Raw genomic sequence first — 18155 nt, 5'->3', positions numbered from 1 at the left:
AAGGTCCCAGAACCACAGCCCAGTGAATGGAGATCTTTATATACTACTGCCCAAAACAACGTCCTTGGCCCTGCCTTCTCTCCTGCTACTATTAAATGGTAAATGAAAGCTACAGACCACATCCCTTCCAGTCCTAACACCACATGAGATAACCTATGAGAACGTGCACAGAGCCTTTGAAATAAGCCTTGGGCTGCAGTCAATACTTATTGCCGGTAATTCCCTACTTATGCAGTAAGCGGCCATCATGGTGTACAGCATTTATGGTTCCAGAATGCTTCTTCCTCCAGTTTCATTGCCAGCACTGGGTCCTGGGTCATTCTAATCATCCTTGCAGAAGTGAGGAGACTGAGGCTCAAGAAGCTGCAGTGAGTGAGTCGCAAAACCAGATTCTGAACCCAGACTTTTAGATTCTGAGTTCCCTGGAATTGTAATGTGGTGCCGTGTGAAGGCAGGAAGGGAGGGAGGGAGGGAGGAAGGGAAGCAGGCAGGAGGAGAAAAGCTTTCCAAAAAGCGGCTATAAAGATAGGCGTCCGTGGCCCTTGCTCTGTGGGGCAGGCAGGGAGGGCAGGGCGCATCTCCAGTCCATCCGTGTGCACCTGTCTGCTTACCCCCCACCAAGATAAGGGAGAAACAGAGACAGCACCTTTCTCAGGCACAGGCTTCAGACTCAGAGGTCTCAAAAGGCAAAGCCATTTCTCTCTGTGCTTTTGCAATCACGGCACAATCGACCACACGTGTTCACGGTTCTCTCCCCTCGCCTCCCCTCCTTGCGCACCACGCAGGCGGAGGAGAAGCGCACTGACAGGAGACACCTGGCTGGGGTAACAGCTGAAAGGGCTGTGAGTCCGAGGAAGGGAGTGGACCTGAGATCTGTCTTCAGCCATCCGAGGGGCTGGCCACGCAAGGGCCGCTAGTCCTGAGCTCCGAGGCCTCGTAGGGCCAGACGCAGTGGGTGAAAGGCGCAAGGACCGTGATGCCTACTCTTTATTGCTTACAGTGGACGGAGCCAGCCCTTTGGCTGACCGTGGGGCACAGACTTGCGGGAAGAGCACCGTCTTCGGAGTTTCTGCAGGTTTACATCTCACTCTGACTCATCAGCCGTGGGCCACTTGCGAGTCACCCAACGTGTCTGAGTCCCAGTTTCTTCGACCACGGAACAGAGGGGAAATCGAGGTAAGTACCTGTTTTTACAAGGAAATGAATTCATGTAAACAAAGTGTCTTGCTTATGCATGAAATGCCGGGTATGTATCAGGAACTTCCTAAAGTTGCCGTCTGTCCATGTTCCTTGCGCCTGGAGGGTACATCAGGGCAGGGGATTAAAACCACGTGGGTGGTCTGTTAATCTTAAAGGCCTCCTCTGGATCTGAGAGTCTCCGATTTTGTGAGTTGATGAAATTGTGTTTTTTTTGGTTGGGGGGCATGGGGGGAGCTATGGTGATAAGGTAGACACAGCTCCAAGGAAAAAGCTGATACTTTGAATACTGATTTATTGAATTCCCTTTGGCATGTGAATGGAGTAGGCTGTGATTCTCTAAAATGGTGGCTACGGGTTGGCTGGGGAGGCCTTACCAGACACTCGGGAATCTCCTCAGTGTCTCCAAAACAACCCAGATAAATATACCGTCTATAGCACACAAATTGTTTGTTTGCTGTGGAAATTCAGCACCGACACAAGTCTCTACCTGCACGCCCCAGCCCCTAAGCCCCTCCCCTGTAGGAAATGGGGAGCAGCCTTGGCGTATAACTCGGTGAACTTGGTCAATGTGGAGGGGAAGATAAAAACACACATTCTCTTCTAGCCTTGCCGGTGGTTAATGATTCCTTGGATGGAAGTTGGGTATGAAGAAGCTGCATTCCTTTTTTAGGAGCCCGGGTACCGTTCCAATCATGCCCATAGTTGGCTCACGTCCCACAGCTCCTAAGGCTGGATACCCATGAGGAGAAGCAGTTTATTATAATATATCGTGTGGGGTAGCATGAGGTGAACCCAAAGATCTGCATCTTTCAGGTGAACTATTTCTTGATCCTAGAGCAAGGGTTGGCTGTCTTTGCAAAACGGTCAACTATAAAACGACTTTTATTTGCCATTAGATTTATTCTTTCATCCATTCAATTAATCAGCGTGTGTTTATTGAGAAGCTTACTAGGCCCTGGAAATAAAATATTGACTAACAGCGTCCCTACCCTTAAGAAGTTCGGAGTCTAGTGGAAAAGAGTTGCTCTGAAACTCAGGGTCATAGGGTGCGGTCTGCCCAGCCATGGTGGGCTGTCACATCACTGTCACCAGACTGAGGGGAAAGTCTGGCTCTCTTAGCTGTGGTGCTGTAGCATCCTGGACCCCTGCTGACCCAGGGTCCCTTTGTGGAGGCAGAAGGATGGGATCGCTCACACAGTGTATCAAAGGTAGAAAAGAGCAGGTGGTAAATCCTTTGCAAGGCTTCGTAAACTTCTGCAAGGTAATTCTGAAATAAACAAGCTCGGTAAATGATACAGAACCTACCAATGAATTACACTTGAACTGTTCATGTCTCTGCTTCCTGTGCTTGTGGGCTAGTTTTTAAGGGTATACTTTCTACCCTTTATCCTGAGTTAAAACAATTTGGCGTCCTTCCTTCTCTCCCCACCCCATCCTGAACAGTACTTTCCATTAAAATTTTCCATCTTATCCTGTTATCTTTCAGTATCTCACTCTCATCTAAGCTCAGTAGTGGGAGTACAGAAAATTCCAGTCTAACCCCAAACTTAGTCAACTTCAGGGTCTCTCTTGGGAGAGACTGTCACAGTCTGGGGATAAGACATGGAGAAAGAAGGGGAGAGGGGAGTAACAGTCCCTAAAGAATCTATCCTGTGATAGGCAAGGTTGTGTGCAGTGTGATGACAGCAATAACCACAGCCCCAAGTCCTTATTCCTGAAATCCCAAGAGTCTGACAAAACAATCTTTTTCTGAAGTTTGTAGCAAACTCCCTGGCTGGCAAAACTAGGCCTGAACTGACATGAATCTATTTATAGTCTTGTATTTATCCTTAGTATGAATATTCATACATTTCATTAAAGAAATATTAATGTGTTTAATTATGAGCTGCTGCCACACACCCTGTTGGGGGTGTTATGTAATTTATGGAAAATGCCTCATTAATTTTCTAAAATTCAAAAAATTCTGAATTCTTAAACACATTGGTCTCATGGATTTCTTTTAAGGGCTTGTGGAACTATATATATATATATATATATAAATATTTCTTTTCTTTTTAACATCTTTATTGGAGAATAATTGCTTTACAATGGTGTGTTAGTTTCTGCTGTATAACAAAGTGAATCAGCTATACATATACATATATACCCATATCCCCTCCCTCTTGTGTCTCCCTCCCACCCCTCTAGGTGGTCACAAAACACGGAGCTGATCTCCCTGTGCTCTGCGGCTGCTTCCCACTAGCTATTTTACATTTGGTGGTGTATATATGTCAGTGCTACTCTCTCGCTTTGTCACAGCTTACCCTTCTCCCTCCCCGTGTCCTCAAGTCCATTCTCTACATCTGCGTCTTTATTCCTGTCCTGCCCCTAGGTTCTTCAGAACCTTTTTTTTTAGATTCTATATATATGTGTTAGCGTACGGTATTATATATTATTTAAAGTCTGTCTTATGATCTTTATCTTTCATAAAGACAATTTTTCTTTAATTTTCTTGAGTACAAAGCAGAAGCTTTTCTAAAACTCTTTTTACTTTTTAACCACGTATACTTTCTCCCACAATACCCCAAATTAGCTTTTATTTCACGTATACTATGCTTAGCACCTTGGGTTTTTTAATTTTAAAAAAGTTCCTGTGTGTTTTTATATCTTGTTTTCTTAACAGCTTTATTGAGGCATGATTTACATATCATGAAATTCACCTGTTTTGAGTTGACAGTTCACTGAATCATGAAATTCACCTGTTTTGAATCGATAGCTCACTGATTTCTAGTAAATTACAGATTGTGTGACCATTATCACAATGTACGTGTGAAACATTTCCATTACCCCCAAAAGTAATCTCTTGTCCATTTGTCCTCACTCTCCATCCCACCCCTGGGACAACCATGAATGTACGTTTATATTTTTGAGCCCATGCTACCTGCCAGCCACAGTGCACGCAGCCTTCCCCGGGGGAAACCGAGGCTTGAGTAACTAGTAAAGGATTAAGCTGGAATTTGAGGCAGGTCCTCCTGACTCCAGAGTTCATGGCCTTTCCAAGGTCAGCCAGCAGAGGTCAAGAGTGGCCTCTCACTGGACAGGTTCGGAGATGACGGTAGCCCAGGCATGGATGTTGGAGGAAGGAGTGACCCCAGCGGGGTCGTGAACTGGATGACCTTTAGGCTCCCACAAGTTCTGTGCTTCCACGAGTCTGTAAATCCATAAAATGCCTCCAGCTAAGCCAGGGACTTACTTTAATGAATAGATAAGAATGATGTGTCATGAACAGACTAATTGCATATAAAAGGAATGCTTCTGAAGTGCGCAGTGTGTTCCCTTAAGCACTTTAAACGCCCCCCAGAGATGCTGTTTGCAGTCACAATTTGCATTATCAATGAAGAGGCAGTTTGCCGAGCAAAGGGGAGCGTCTGCCTTGCTCTCATTCAAATCACCACACATTCCAACATATTGATGTCCAAATTAATGAAAACTTTTGATAGATTTATTCTCACAGCTTTTTAAATTTGAAGTTGGTACTTCTGATGTAAATGTCCCGGTACGCTGGTGTTGCAGGTACATGAGTCGTTGATAGGATGAAATACCCTGTGCTGTGATTGAAGAAACATCTGTTATGTGTTTATTATTATTATTGCTAGCTTCGTCTCTGTCCATTAAGAGAAATCCATTCTCAAAGCCAGCCAGTTTGGCTTCAGCCCTCCTTTTGGTATGATACCCCTTTCTGTGACACCGACTGTTACCTGCTCCTCCCACCTCCCCAGATTTCAGGGACCATGTATTCTTTCTGTATCCTCTGCCCAGGCAAAACTCAGGCCTAGGAAAAGACTTAGGATCCAGCATTTTTCCCTCGGTATGATATTTAGACCAGTAAAATCTGCAAATAGAGATTCCAGGTCCAGGGGTTTTAAACCCTGTGGCAATTTTGGAGTAAAAGATAATTGGATCCCTGATAAAGATAGTTCAGACCACAGATAAGAGTTTTGTGATCCATGGATTTCCCTGGGTGCTTCTAAAATTTTATTGCCTATTGTTAAAAGATAAACTGAGGCATATTAAAAAATTTCAAGAGTTTATTCAGGCAAAAATTGATTTGAATTGGGCAGCATCCAATCTAGCAGATAGAAGGACTTTTATAGGCAGAAGAGAGTGGGCACAAGGAAGTTATACTAGGCAAAAAAGCAGGTTGGTTATTGCAAAGTCACTTTCCTCTGGGGGATGGCAGGGGTCTGTAAATTACCTAACGAGTGCTGACCAGGTGATTCCCGATTGACTCATTTAAGACATTTCTGGGAGAACTGAAACTGTAATTCAGTCTTGGTTTGGTGACGTGGGACTTAACATAAGAACTCCATTTGGGGCCTACTGTCTTGTTTTTGACAATTTCCCCTTCTGATCAGACTCTCAGCCTAAATGGGAGATGTGATCAAAATTTAAGGCATTAACACTACTCCCAGCTGCTGCTCTAAACTCGCCCTTTCTGCTGACGCTCTGTGGCATTCACAGGTCGTGATGTTGGGTTCCCATTCTTTAAATCGGTCATTCTCTTCATTCCTTTTCTGACATTCTAGTCTTGGGGAGATCATTTGCTTGGTAGTTAGCAGCTGTGAAGATGTACTTAGAGCTTTTGAGAGAAAACAGCACACCAGGGAGACTACTGTGATTATTATAAGCAGGATAATTCCCATTGTCAGGAGTACACTTTGGAGCCATGGTCCCCATGACCCAAAGCAGTCAGAATCAAATAAGTCAACGAAAGACCCCCACTGAAGGAGTCACTTTCCTAAAGCCAACTGGCTTCTTCAGTGATCTTATAAGCTGAGTCTCAATTTCCCCCAAAGTATCAATCCAAGCGCAACAGGTGGTGTGGGCCACAGCATAAACACCTCTTTGCTCAGCTAAAAGATAATCAAGGGCTATGCTAGTATCAAGAACACTTTCCTCCAGAGAGTCTAGGGAATTTTGTTGGTCAGCTATTCCTTTAGCAGCAGATTCTGCAGTGTCTTCAAAAGTTAAGGAGAGATTCCTGATCATGGCTTCCTTTGCACTTACTCCTAGCCAGGAGAGTAAGGATCTATCAAAGAAGGCTAATTTTGAATCATGAATGCCTCCTGGTCATTCCCATTTGAGTCTGTAGCTTGGAATTGGAAAGGGGACGGCCATGGAGGCCAGTAAAATTGAAGGTTCTGTAGACTGAACCTGGTTTTATTCACCTTTGCCTCGGGTTCCTTTCTTTGTATAGAGCCTGGATGCCAGTTTCCCTGGGCTTGGAATTGTTATCAGAGGCAGGGAAATGTACCTACAGGGTGAGGGAATCTGACAGGCTAGAGAGAGCTGAGTGTGTTGCAGAGAAACTGAGGCATTGGAAATCAGTGAGAAGTTTGTGATGGACAGAATTACAGGATCACCAGCATCATGGCAAATCCAGCAGTCATTTGGAAGCTGAATTACCTCCTCTTGCAATGGCTTGAGATATGTAAACAATGGCATTATCTTTCCAGGCCAGAGCAAGACAAAAGGTGAACAAAAGAATCATAAAGACCTTCATGCTGTGAGAATTAGGAAAAGGATGGTCAGAGAGGGACAGAGGAATGGAAAGAAATGTTCTCAATCCAACAATTTGGGAGAAAGCAGTCTACCTCCTATAAGCTACTTCTCTTCCTACTCGATTTGATTTTGAGCTCCCCTGCATGCGCAGGACCAGTCAGGTAGAGGCTTCTTCAGTTGCGAAATAACACTCCCAAGTTGTGAAATACACACCCAAGTTTCAACACCTTGATTTGGCAGCCGTGTCAGTGATCAAGAGTACTTGATAGGGTCCTTTCCATGAATCTCACTTTTGCAAAAGTGTCAGAGTAAAACAGTAACTGTCTGTGAATGACAACAGATTTAAACATGCCCATGGTTAAAGATTTGATGAGAGTTCATTATAATGGAATTGATAAGGAAATTTGGTTATTTCTGTGATGTACAACATGTTAAGATAATAACTGGAATTATGATTGGTGACATTATACCAGGACATATTAGATTTTTAGGCATTTCATACAATTTCTAGAACACATATTAATAACATGCGTCCATACCAACATAACCTAAGAAGGTTTATTTGACAATGCTTCCCATGTCATTTAATGAACCAAATAAACCTACTTAGTTTAAAATCTCTCTTTTACAGGGTGAGAGACACATCCTTTGAGATCTCCCAGGGACCCTCCAGGAAATCTCAAAGTTAGTCTGAGGTCAACAAGACTCCATTTAGAATTTGATTTTGAGAAAATGTCAGAAGTTTTGAGCATTTGATTAAATCAGATCACATCATTATGAAATGATACGGAGTGATCTATTTAACCAAAGTGACAGCAGAAGATGTTAAAGGCAAATACAGAAAGTTCCACAGTTGTGAACAAAACTTCGCTCTTTTAATATTGAGAAGACTGGGTTTTCTTAAGTAATCAAAGACCTAATAAAGACAAGTGAAGTGTAGTCAATTATTTTGGTAAGAGACAAAATCTTTGCTGTCCAGGCAGATTACTTAACAGGTAAAGAAAAGCCTCTGGTTACAATTTCATATTAAGAGGAGACCAATAATCTAAGAAAGCTTTGTCCTTTTAACAGAGAGAAAACTAAATTCTCATCTTGCACCAGTGTACTTTTGATATTAAAACTCATTCTTGAAAAATATACATGAATCCATTCTAATCTTAATCAGCTTGACCACACATAAAATTTCTTTTCTTTCCCAAGATTCCTTTTCCACATACTTCTACAACTTTTTTATATCCATTCAGATTTTGTCCTAATATTTTTAAATTTCTCTGTGTGAAACAAGCAATAATTTTACTTTCCTTACCTACTTTTCTAGGCACGGTTGTTTCCTTTCACCCTTACTATTTCTAAGTAGCTTTAATTACGTAAATTGATTAGAATTTTTAACCCTTAGAATCATTAATTCATAGTGAAAACTAAGAAGTAAGCAATTGTGGACTATCTGTTACACTAGCATTCTGTGGCTTGGCAAATTTATAAATACATTTCATAATTTCTAGAAGCATGTTCTTCCTCATAGTAAGTTTTCTAATGTGGCCCAAAACATGTTTACTAATAGACGCAAATATTTTTAGTTCCTCTGTTAAAGGAAGCCAAAAGTGGATAAACTTATGTTCAGTAATTAATGTTTCACTATCTTATCTTATTTGGAAATGATCTAGATATTCAATGACTCTCCGTTATTTAACTCATCTCAGTATAACTTTAAGATATCAAGTTACCAAAAAGACTCTGGAAACTATTTTTAAGTAGACATGGCATTAAGCATAAGTATTGTTGAAAACTTCATTTATAAACCTTCCTCTTACATCTATTTAATTCAGTTGTTCTTAACAATTATGTTTAGTTTAGTCATGAAAATTTCATGAGGCATTATACAGGTAGCCATCATCTTAGGTTATCTTTCTTGCTGACAGATTATGTAACAGAGATAACATGAGCTTATTTGACCTTTAGTAACCTAGATAGAAGTATTACATTTAATGCTGATGACTCTGTGACATGCCTATTGTAATTAAACCAACGAATTTAAACTATCTTTTACTTAAGATTATCCTAGATCACATGAACTTGGAAAACATTTGGGTTAGTTTCTGTATTTCTGAGAGTATACTTGATTTATATCAATGTTTGCCTTTCAAGTAAATAAAGCTCATTACAAATTAATTTTGGCAATACCATTGCAGGTAGAAAAAAGTCACAAATTTATTACATACATACATAGACATATATAAAAATACAGGCAGATACAAACAGAGATCTTACAGCTTTGCTTTTAAATTTTAGCCATGAGACAGGAATGATAATGCAAAACTCACTAGTTTATAGAGAACAGTTGGATACAAATTGTGTTTCTGCTGAATGGTATTAGTTAAGGTGAATTGCTCAGATGGCTTAAACTTTTTACTAATATCTGAGTAAGAGATTTTAAGGTTTTTCATAGGCCAAGTTTTTAAAATACGCTTTCCTTTGTTTTTCCTACTTCTGATAAGAATTACCTTGGTTTCTGGAGAAGACCAGGGAGAACGCTTACATCTCAAAAGGCACAGGGGAAGAACACAGGTTCCACCAAGAAGGACTTTTGTTCCTTAAGCCCAGGTCTTTTACAATATCCGCAAGCCTTTTGAGATGATAGGGGAGGATCTGGGATTGGTAAAAAGGATAGGTGGGCTTTGAATTATTTCTAGAGCCACATTTCTATTCTTGTAAAGACTTGATTTGTAAGACAGTATAGTTGTGTTTAATTCCTCAAAAAAATTCAGTTGGAACCTGAATGATATCAAGGTGCCGACCCACTTATCCAACTACATTATCCTCAATTTGCTTCTTTATATCAGAGAGAAGATCTTCAACTAAGAGGGAAATCAAAAGATTCCTATGTTCTAGATTTAGAGCTGTGTTTCTTTGGAATGTTTTTAGTAAATCCTCCCACAAAAACCTTCAGAATGTTTTTATTTCCCTCTGGGTACATAGTTTCATTTTAGATTAGGGGAGGTCTTAAAAAAAGTTCCTTTCAGGCTCTGAATATCAGCTTCCACTTTGGCCAACTTTTGACCATAGACTTTAAAAAAATTCATTTTTAATATCTGGTCAGGTTTCAACTGGTACAAATAGTAAATATTCCTGGCAGTATTAATGATCCCATGGATGAAAGAGGGGTCCCCAAAGAGGGTGCAAAAGATACCATCTTTCTGAGCTCCAGGGCCACTCCCAAAGATAAGCAAAAGAAAGAAAGACTTAGACAATTCACCTGAGAGCTGGCAGCAGTCAGCAGGACCCTAGCTGCACATGGAGTGCAACCCACATTTCTGTCCAGCTATATCTACCTGCAAATGGGGTGCCACTGGCATTTCTGTCTGATCATATTTTTAGGTTTCCCCAACCTGACGGTTGCCAAGAGAAGTTCTCAGGATACACAACAAGACAGACAAGAAGGCAATAGCTATCCCTGAGGGATAAAGGTGCCAGTGGGTACCTATAAGCAAATTCATGAGTCATGGTTCAAAGCTCTAATTCTTTTTTTTTTTTGGCCTTTTTTCAAGTTTATTTATTTATTTATTTACTTTTGGCTGTGTTGGGTCTTCGTTTCTGTGCGAGGGCTTTCTCTAGTTGCGGCAAGCGGGCACCGGTATGCGGGCCTCTCACCATCGCGGCCTCTCTTGCTGCGGAGCACAGGCTCCAGACGCGCAGGCTCAGTAGCTGTGCCTCACGGGCCTAGTTGCTCCGCGGCATGTGGGATCCTCCCAGACCAGGGCTCGAACCCGTGTCCCCTGCATTGGCAGGCAGATTCTCAACCACTGTGCCACCAGGGAAGCCCTGAAGCTCTAATTCTTACCAATGTTTTTTCCTGCCAATTTGAATTTGAAGAGGAATGGACAATGTAAAACTTCACCTACCTCTCTCCACCAGTCACCGCAGATAGAGATCTAGGACAGCTGACTCTGGTAAGAATTGTCCCCCTTTGCCGGTTTCTGCCAATTTTCTTAGCATCCTGTCTGCAGGTCTGGAGAGAGTGGGTGTCCCAGCAGGTGTCATCCTGGTCACCAGACACTGGAAAGGAGGAAAGATAATTTTCCCTCTACCCTTTATAGTGAGTGCTTTGCTGAGACCCCTGTTCCTTCTGGGCACCTCCTAAATGGATAAGCTTATCTAGTTTAAAAGTTCTCTACTATGGCCACTGTAGTTCAAGATTGTCTTTGGTAAGGTTAACCTGATTGTTCAGCCTTAAAATAAAAGTTTACTCACCCGAGGCCTCACACTAAACCCAATCCAGCATAAGTCAGACCCCATCTGACCCTGGACCTGGTCCAGTATCTATGTCAGATCCAGTCTGACTCCAGCTGGTTTCCAGACCCAGTCTGGAAAAAGAAAAGCTCAAATAAAGTCTGAAAGTTCATAACAACAAAAGCTGTGGAGCTAGGATTTGAGAGGGACTTGCCCATACCTCCAGAGGCAGTGAGAAAGCAGCGAGCCCAGCGGGCTCACAGGTACCTACGCCTGGTTGCTCGTTGTTCCTGTGGGTTTTTGGGGGTCTCCTCAGTTCCCTCTTCTGACATCAGAGCTGTGACAAGATAAACTGAGGCATACTAAAAAATGTAAGAGTTTATTTGAACAAAAATTGATTCAGATCAGACAGCACCCAGTCTAGCAGATAGGAGCTCCAAGGAGCTGTACAAAATGAAAGACTTTTATAGGCAGAAGGGCATGAGGACAAGCAAGTGATACTAGGCAAAAAACGGGTTGGTTGCCGCAAAGTTACTTTCCTTTTGGGGCTGGTGGGCGTCTATCAGGCAGATTACCTAACTAGTGCTGACCAGGGGATTCCTGATTGACTCTAAGATTCCCTTGGTGGGAGAGCTGAAACTGCAATTAAGTTTCAGTTTGGTGAGGGTCTGGGGCTTAGAGACTCCATTTTGGGCCTGTTGTCTTGTTTTTAACAATATTTTATAATTAACATCTATATGTCTTTTAATTTGTAAAGAGCTTTAATCCATTTTCTATCATTTACTCATCATAATGATCCTATGAAGATGGAATTGTTGTCAGTTGTTTTAATTAACTATAAATTATCAACGTTGTTAATGGTTAATAATAATAAGTGAGATAAGGTATGTAATACACTTAGTACTGAGCTTTTGGGCTTAGAGAATACAAGCAATAAGTTGGCTATTACTGTGATTTTTTAAAACCTTCACCCTTACTTTTAGAGACAAGGAAAATGAGGCTCGCAGCTATTAAGGTACTTGCTTGCCTAAGGTTCACATGGCTAGTAAGAGTGGAGTGGGGATTGAAATGTCATGTCAGCCTTTTCTGAGACACACCCTCTATAGCAGCTTAAATCGCATGGTCTTGCCCAAGGTCAAGAGTAACCCACTCTGCTGCATACTGGTTCTGTGACCCTGGGCAAGGCCATGCTATTTAAGCTTTTCTATCAAACTATGCCATGGCCAATGAAATCACAGAATCAAAGGTCTGAGCTTAAATCTTGGATGTGATAACAAATTTCTCAGACCATGGAATTCTACACCTCTTCTTGGTGGACTGGACAGAGGCCACAGCTTCCCTTCCACAAATAGCCACAAAATGGTTTTATTTAGACGTAGAAATTTATACACTTGAGCTACTTTACTAGGAGCATTTTCTGCTAGAATTAATTTGTTATAAGGTAGTGCCCGTTGGAGAGAGATTTTATTTATTTATTTTTGGTTGCTTTTGGTTCTTCATTGCTGCACACGGGCTTTCTCTAGTTGCGGTGAGCAGGGGCTACTTTTCATTGCGGTGCGTGGGCTTCTCATTGCGGTGGCCTCTCGTTGCAGAGCATGGGCTCTAGGCGCATGGGCTTCAGTAGTTGTGGCACACGGGCTCAGTAGTTGTGGCTCACGGGCTTAGTTGCTCCGCAGCATGTGGGATCTTCCCAGACCAGGGCTCAAACCCATGTCCCCTGCATTGGCAGGCGGATTCTTAACCACTGTGCCACCAGGGAAGCCCTGGAGAGATATTTTAAAATATTAACAACCAACTGGTGATACAGGATTTTCCCAAATGTTCTCTCACATCTTTGAGCTTATTATAATTTGTTTCCTCCACTTACTTCTCAACACAGCACCATGAGAAGTCCCTGCATCTGCATGTTTACATAAGCAAGAAAGTGCATTCAAATGCTTCCATCTGAAGCATATTATTCGTGTGAGAGCACTCATCTTGCTAGATGGTAAGGTTGTCTGAAGATGTACTTTGGGGTGCCTGAGCCCACAGGGCTAGAAACACCAGATTATGTTTCACTTTCAATTTCCTCATTTGCAAGAGGAGGATTTCAGTAATAAAATGCAGCTGGAATTGGTCTGTGGCTGAATCAGTATCCTGAGAAACAAGGTGGTAATGAGGTAGCAAGGAAAGAGGTGGGGGAAAGGATGGATAGTGTGAAATGGGCTCCCTCTAAAAAAAATCGTCCCATCAGGAAATCCTGGGATGGGTCTTTCCTTGGTGGTTGGGATGGGACTCTTGTTAAGCATTTGCTTACTACTAACCAGTGCCTTTTATTATTATTATTTTTTCCTTTTATTATTTTTTAAAAACTAGTTTGTCATTTTGCTAACCTGTAAAATCCCTCTCACCTCTTGCCCACTTCCCTGATCATCGGTTTGGAAGTGTGTACATATTTTAACATAGAATTTGTGATGACTGTTTCCTTTTCCAAATAATAATGTCAGACAAACACTGCCTAAAATGGACAAGATGTTTCTTCACTGACTGTGTGATGGGAGCAATTAGCTGTGTCTATTAGACCTACAAGGGCTGACCTGACTGAGGTCCCTCCTACCTTATCAGGTCTGGCACAAGTGTGTCATCTAGACCGGAAGTTGCAATGCAAAGGGCCAAGACAAAATCAGGCTTACAGGCAGGGTTTTTTTGGCTCAAACAAGTGAAAAAAAATTTTTTTAACAGTTGCCAACTTTAGAACAAATCTGAAGTGTTCACATCAAAAGAAGTTTCTGGCATTTTTGGAAAAATACAAAGCTCTGTACACAGGGCACATTGCCCATAGTGACATGAGGTACTGGTCAGGTAGCTCTGTCGTTTAGAAGGGGCTGTACTTTCTAGGATGCCCACCTCTTCCTGATGTCTTGAGAAAAGCTTGGTTCCTGTAGGCATTTGAGATTATAATCCTAGAGGATTAATCAAGAACTGCCACCTCCCTCCCCCGCCCCCCAAAAAAACCAGCCAGCCACCAAATATTACCATGTCTCAATATTTACTATAGGTGATCTTGGGTAGCCTCGCCTGCAGTGGCTTGAAGCAGGATTTTGGTTCCCAGACAGAGACTGAAGTCAGGCTGCAGCTATGACAGAGCTGAATCCTAGCCACTAGACCGGTGGCCAGTGACAAGGCCCTGGTCCATATGGCTTTGCAGAAAAGGAATTTCCACAAAGAAACGGGAAGTAGTGAACCAAGTAAAGTGTTTATTAGGAGGAAAAAGGGTATGTGTGGAAAGACACACGGGTGGACTCAGAGAGAGAGTCTTGCCCTTGTGGTAGTTTGAATCACTTATATGGGGCATTTCTTCCGGGTTTCCTCTGGCCAATCATCTTGCTTTGCCTGGCTCCGAGTCCATATTTGGCTTATCTCAGGGTCCACCCATGTGTGCACGTGCATCTCTTAGCCAAGATGGATTCTAGCGAAGAGGGCTATGGGTAGGTTGACATCACTCCCTTTCTGATCTCCAAGGAGCCTTTCTGTGCATGTATAGTCGGGAAGGTCTCCTTGACCTCGAGAATGAGAAATATGTGGTCTTTTATCTGGGCAGGGCTCCGCCCCTCCTCCTCTTCAGTTTGGAGTATCTGTCCACAGGGGACAAACTCCAGCTGCTCAGCCTGGGGCCCATCTATCTCCTGCCTCATAGGAACCCACAGTGATATGTTGATATTTGGGAGAAGGTGTATGTGGTCAGTTCACACTTGGACGTGTGCATATTAATTTGTTTCTGTGGTGGGTTGTCTCTCCACTCTCCCCTCCCCCAACGCAGCAAGTCCCAGCGAGGCCAGAGCACAGGCTCTGAGATGAGGCAGACCTACCTTCGGATTCCGGTTGTGCCATTCACTAGTCACGTGGTGTGGGGCAAGTCATTAACCTCTCCCAGTCCCAGTATCCTCCTGTGTAAAAGGAGGATGCGGGCTTCCCTGGTGGAGCAGTGGTTAAGAATGCACCTGCCAGGGGTTTCCCTGGTGGCGCAGTGGTTGAGAGTCCGCCTGCCGATGCAGGGGACATGGGTTCGTGCCCCGGTCCGGGAAGATCCCACATGCCGCGGAGCGGCTAGGCCCGTGAGCCATGGCCGCTGAGCCTGCGCGTCCGGAGCCTGTGCTCCGCAACGGGAGAGGCCACAACAGTGAGAGTCCCGCGTATCAAAAAAAAAAATGCACCTGCCAGGACAGGAAAAAAGACGCAGGTGTAGAGAATGGACTTGAGGACACGTGGAAGGGGAAGGGTAAGCTGTGACGAAGTGAGAGAGTGGCATGGACGTATATACGCTACCAAATGTAAAATAGATAGCTAGTGGGAAGCAGCCACATAGCACAGGGAGATCAGCTCGGTGCTTTGTGACCACCTAGAGGTGTGGGATAGGGAGGGTGAGAGGGAGATGCAAGAAGGAGGGGATATGGGGATATATGTATACGTATAGCTGATTCACTTTGTTATAAAGCAGAAACTAACACACTCTTGTAGAGCAATTATCCAATAAAGATGTTAAAAAAAAAAAAAAAAAGAATCCGCCGGCCAACTCAGGGGACACAGGTTTGAGCCCTGGTCCAGGAAGATCCCACATGCCACAGAGCAGATAAGCCCGTGCGCCACAACTACTGAGCCCACATGCCACAACTACTGAAGCCCATGTGCCTAGAGCCCGTGCTCTGCAACTAGAGAAGCCACTGCAATGAGTGAGAAGCCCACACACCGCAACGAAGTGTAGCCCCTGCTTGCCACAACTAGGGAAAGCCCGCATGCAGCAACAAAGACCCAACGCAGCCAAAAATAAATAAAAATAAATAAACAAAAAATGAGGATGCTGTGAGGGTAAAATGAGCAAATGCCTGTTTGCACAGACCTGACCCACTTTAACACCAAACACATGTTCCCTGCTTCTGTTCTCCCCCTTCAAGCCAATAACGAGGTTGAGTTGGCAAGCTCTTTCACCGAGTTGACAGCCAAATGGGTTACAGTGGTTGCTGGAAAACACACAGAGCCCTCCACGTGGAGCAGTGGTGTGACCTGGGACCCGGTTTAATACAGAAAGCCCCTTCTGGAGCAGCCTGGGCATCCTGAAGGTTCAGGTGCCCCAAGTCAGCGGGATCTGTCAAGGCCATATCTTCCCTCGGGGTGGAGGTGTCCTTTGTCAGCTTGTTGCTGAACTACGACTACTTTAACAGGAAGGATGGAGGCTGTGAATCTGAGATCAGATTTCAGAGCAGAGCCCAAAGGCGTCCAGTTACGTGTGAACACAGCAGGAGAAATAACAATAGGGAGTGAGATACGCTCAGAGTGTTATACATGAATTCACATTCAATAAAAAACCCTTCCAGCTATAATTATCACATTTTTGCTAATATTGAGATTCTAGATGTCAAACTTAATATTGAGTAAACTAATTACAGAATATTTGTTTCCTAGGCTTGACAGACAATCTTTTTTATTGAAAGTTTTCAAATGCTTTCTTTTCTTGGGTAAAACTGATGAACCTACATGACCAGCGCTTGGGGATAGAACCCCAGGAGCATCTCACCTTTTGGCTTCCCCCCGCCTTCCATCTCCCCCATTCCAAGTTCTGTTTTGTGTTCTTTTGTTGAGGGCACTACTTTCAGACTGTGTTAATGTGTCTTTTTTATGCACTTGCCGAATAGTTCTCCGTGGAATTGCCTCTTAAGGTTTCCTCTTTGGCTGTGACACGTTCAGACTCAAATTGTTGTGCTCAGTAGGGCCATTGTCACATTATAGCAGGGAAAATGCTTCATCATGTGTTATAGAGCAAGATGGAATCTTCGCTAAGGAGCTCAGGGATCAAAGCAGGGGGAAAAGATTAATTTTTATGCATCAAGTCATTACAGAGGGAGAAGGAGACATTAAGATTGCCAGAGAGGAGATTTTCTCATCTAATAGCAACGCAGAGACTGTGTTGGGAGGACCATTGGCTTTGTTCTCGGATTTGTTTTTTACTTTTAAAATGCTCACATCTAGGTCATAAGCTTGTTTACACATATTTCAGGTTTTATAAAGGGCCTCCCTTAATAAAAGATACCACTTTCCCAGGATTTATGTACATCCAAAAATAAAAGAATAGTTTTTACTCCATAAAGGTTCATAGCTATATTTCAGGCAATTTTGAAAATAAAAGACAGAAACTAGAAAAGGCAAAGAAATCCCTCTTTACCCTATATTCCTAATCCAGCAACTCTGGTGATGTGTTTCCTTTTCATCTTTTAAATGATGCTACTATTTAAGGTGCTTGCCAACATATGTCTGAGATTTTATATCCTGTTTCTTTTGCTTACCTAATAATATACTATACATGATTTTCCACACCCTAACATAGATTCTCTCAAGCACATGTGCCCAGTTTGTTTAGTTCTTCTATTATTAGACATTTGGATAGCTTCCTTTTTTTTCTACTCTAAATAATATATTTGCACACCAGGATTTTGCTGTATTTTGATTTATATTCCTAGGATAAATTTCCCAAAGTGGAATTTCTGGATCAAAGATTATAAATATTAACATTTTTATGCAAACTGCAAAATTGCTTTCTAAAAGAATTATACCAATAGAATGCCCTGTCACACCACATCCGATGCCATTTTAATTTGTACCTTTTGCACCTTTAGGAATGGATTATCATTTTCGTATTAAATTTTTTGCTAAATCACCAAGCATCATATATGGCAGCAATTATTACCAATAATTCCCCTCAAGAAATAAACACTATAACATTTAATGACAAAACGTTAGTATGGGAGAGTGTTTAAGAACAGTATAGAGTGATGAAGGGGGCAGATTTGGGAGTCAGGCTGCCTGGGCTCAAAGCTGGGCTCTACTACTTACTAGCTAAGTGATCTTAGGTCAGAATTTCTCAACTTCAGCAATATTGACATTTGGAGCTGATAATTTTTTGCTGTGGGGAGCTGTACCGTACATTGTAGGCTGTTTAACAACATCCCTAGCCTCTACCCGCCTTCTCCCCAATGTGACAAACAAAATGTCTCCCAACATTGCCAACTGTTCCTTGGGGACAGTGCCTCCCTCTTTTAAGAATCATTGCCTTTGGCAAATTACCAAAGCTTCAGTCCTCAGTTTTTGTATATATGGGGATAAAAATAATGCTCACCTCCAGGAGCTATTGGGAAGGCTAAGCAGATTTGTCCCTG

The 18155-nt window shown here is 42.7% G+C and overlaps 1 protein-coding gene across 1 annotated transcript in view; it reads left to right on the top strand.

The window, feature by feature from the left end:
- BNIP2 (BCL2 interacting protein 2) overlaps positions 1 to 18155 on the top strand; it is a 228493-nt gene that overhangs the window by 19496 nt on the left and 190842 nt on the right. The window contains exon 4 of the mRNA XM_067748663.1: positions 1001 to 1176. The gene's annotated coding sequence lies outside the window, so the exon portion shown is untranslated. The remainder of the gene's footprint in view (positions 1 to 1000; positions 1177 to 18155) is intronic.

The sequence above is a fragment of the Pseudorca crassidens genome, chromosome 1 (genome assembly GCF_039906515.1).
Source record: "Pseudorca crassidens isolate mPseCra1 chromosome 1, mPseCra1.hap1, whole genome shotgun sequence".
Taxonomy (NCBI): Eukaryota; Metazoa; Chordata; class Mammalia; order Artiodactyla; family Delphinidae; genus Pseudorca; species Pseudorca crassidens.
Note: the sequence above shows the minus strand (reverse complement) of the source record. Positions and strands in the feature narration are given on the sequence as shown.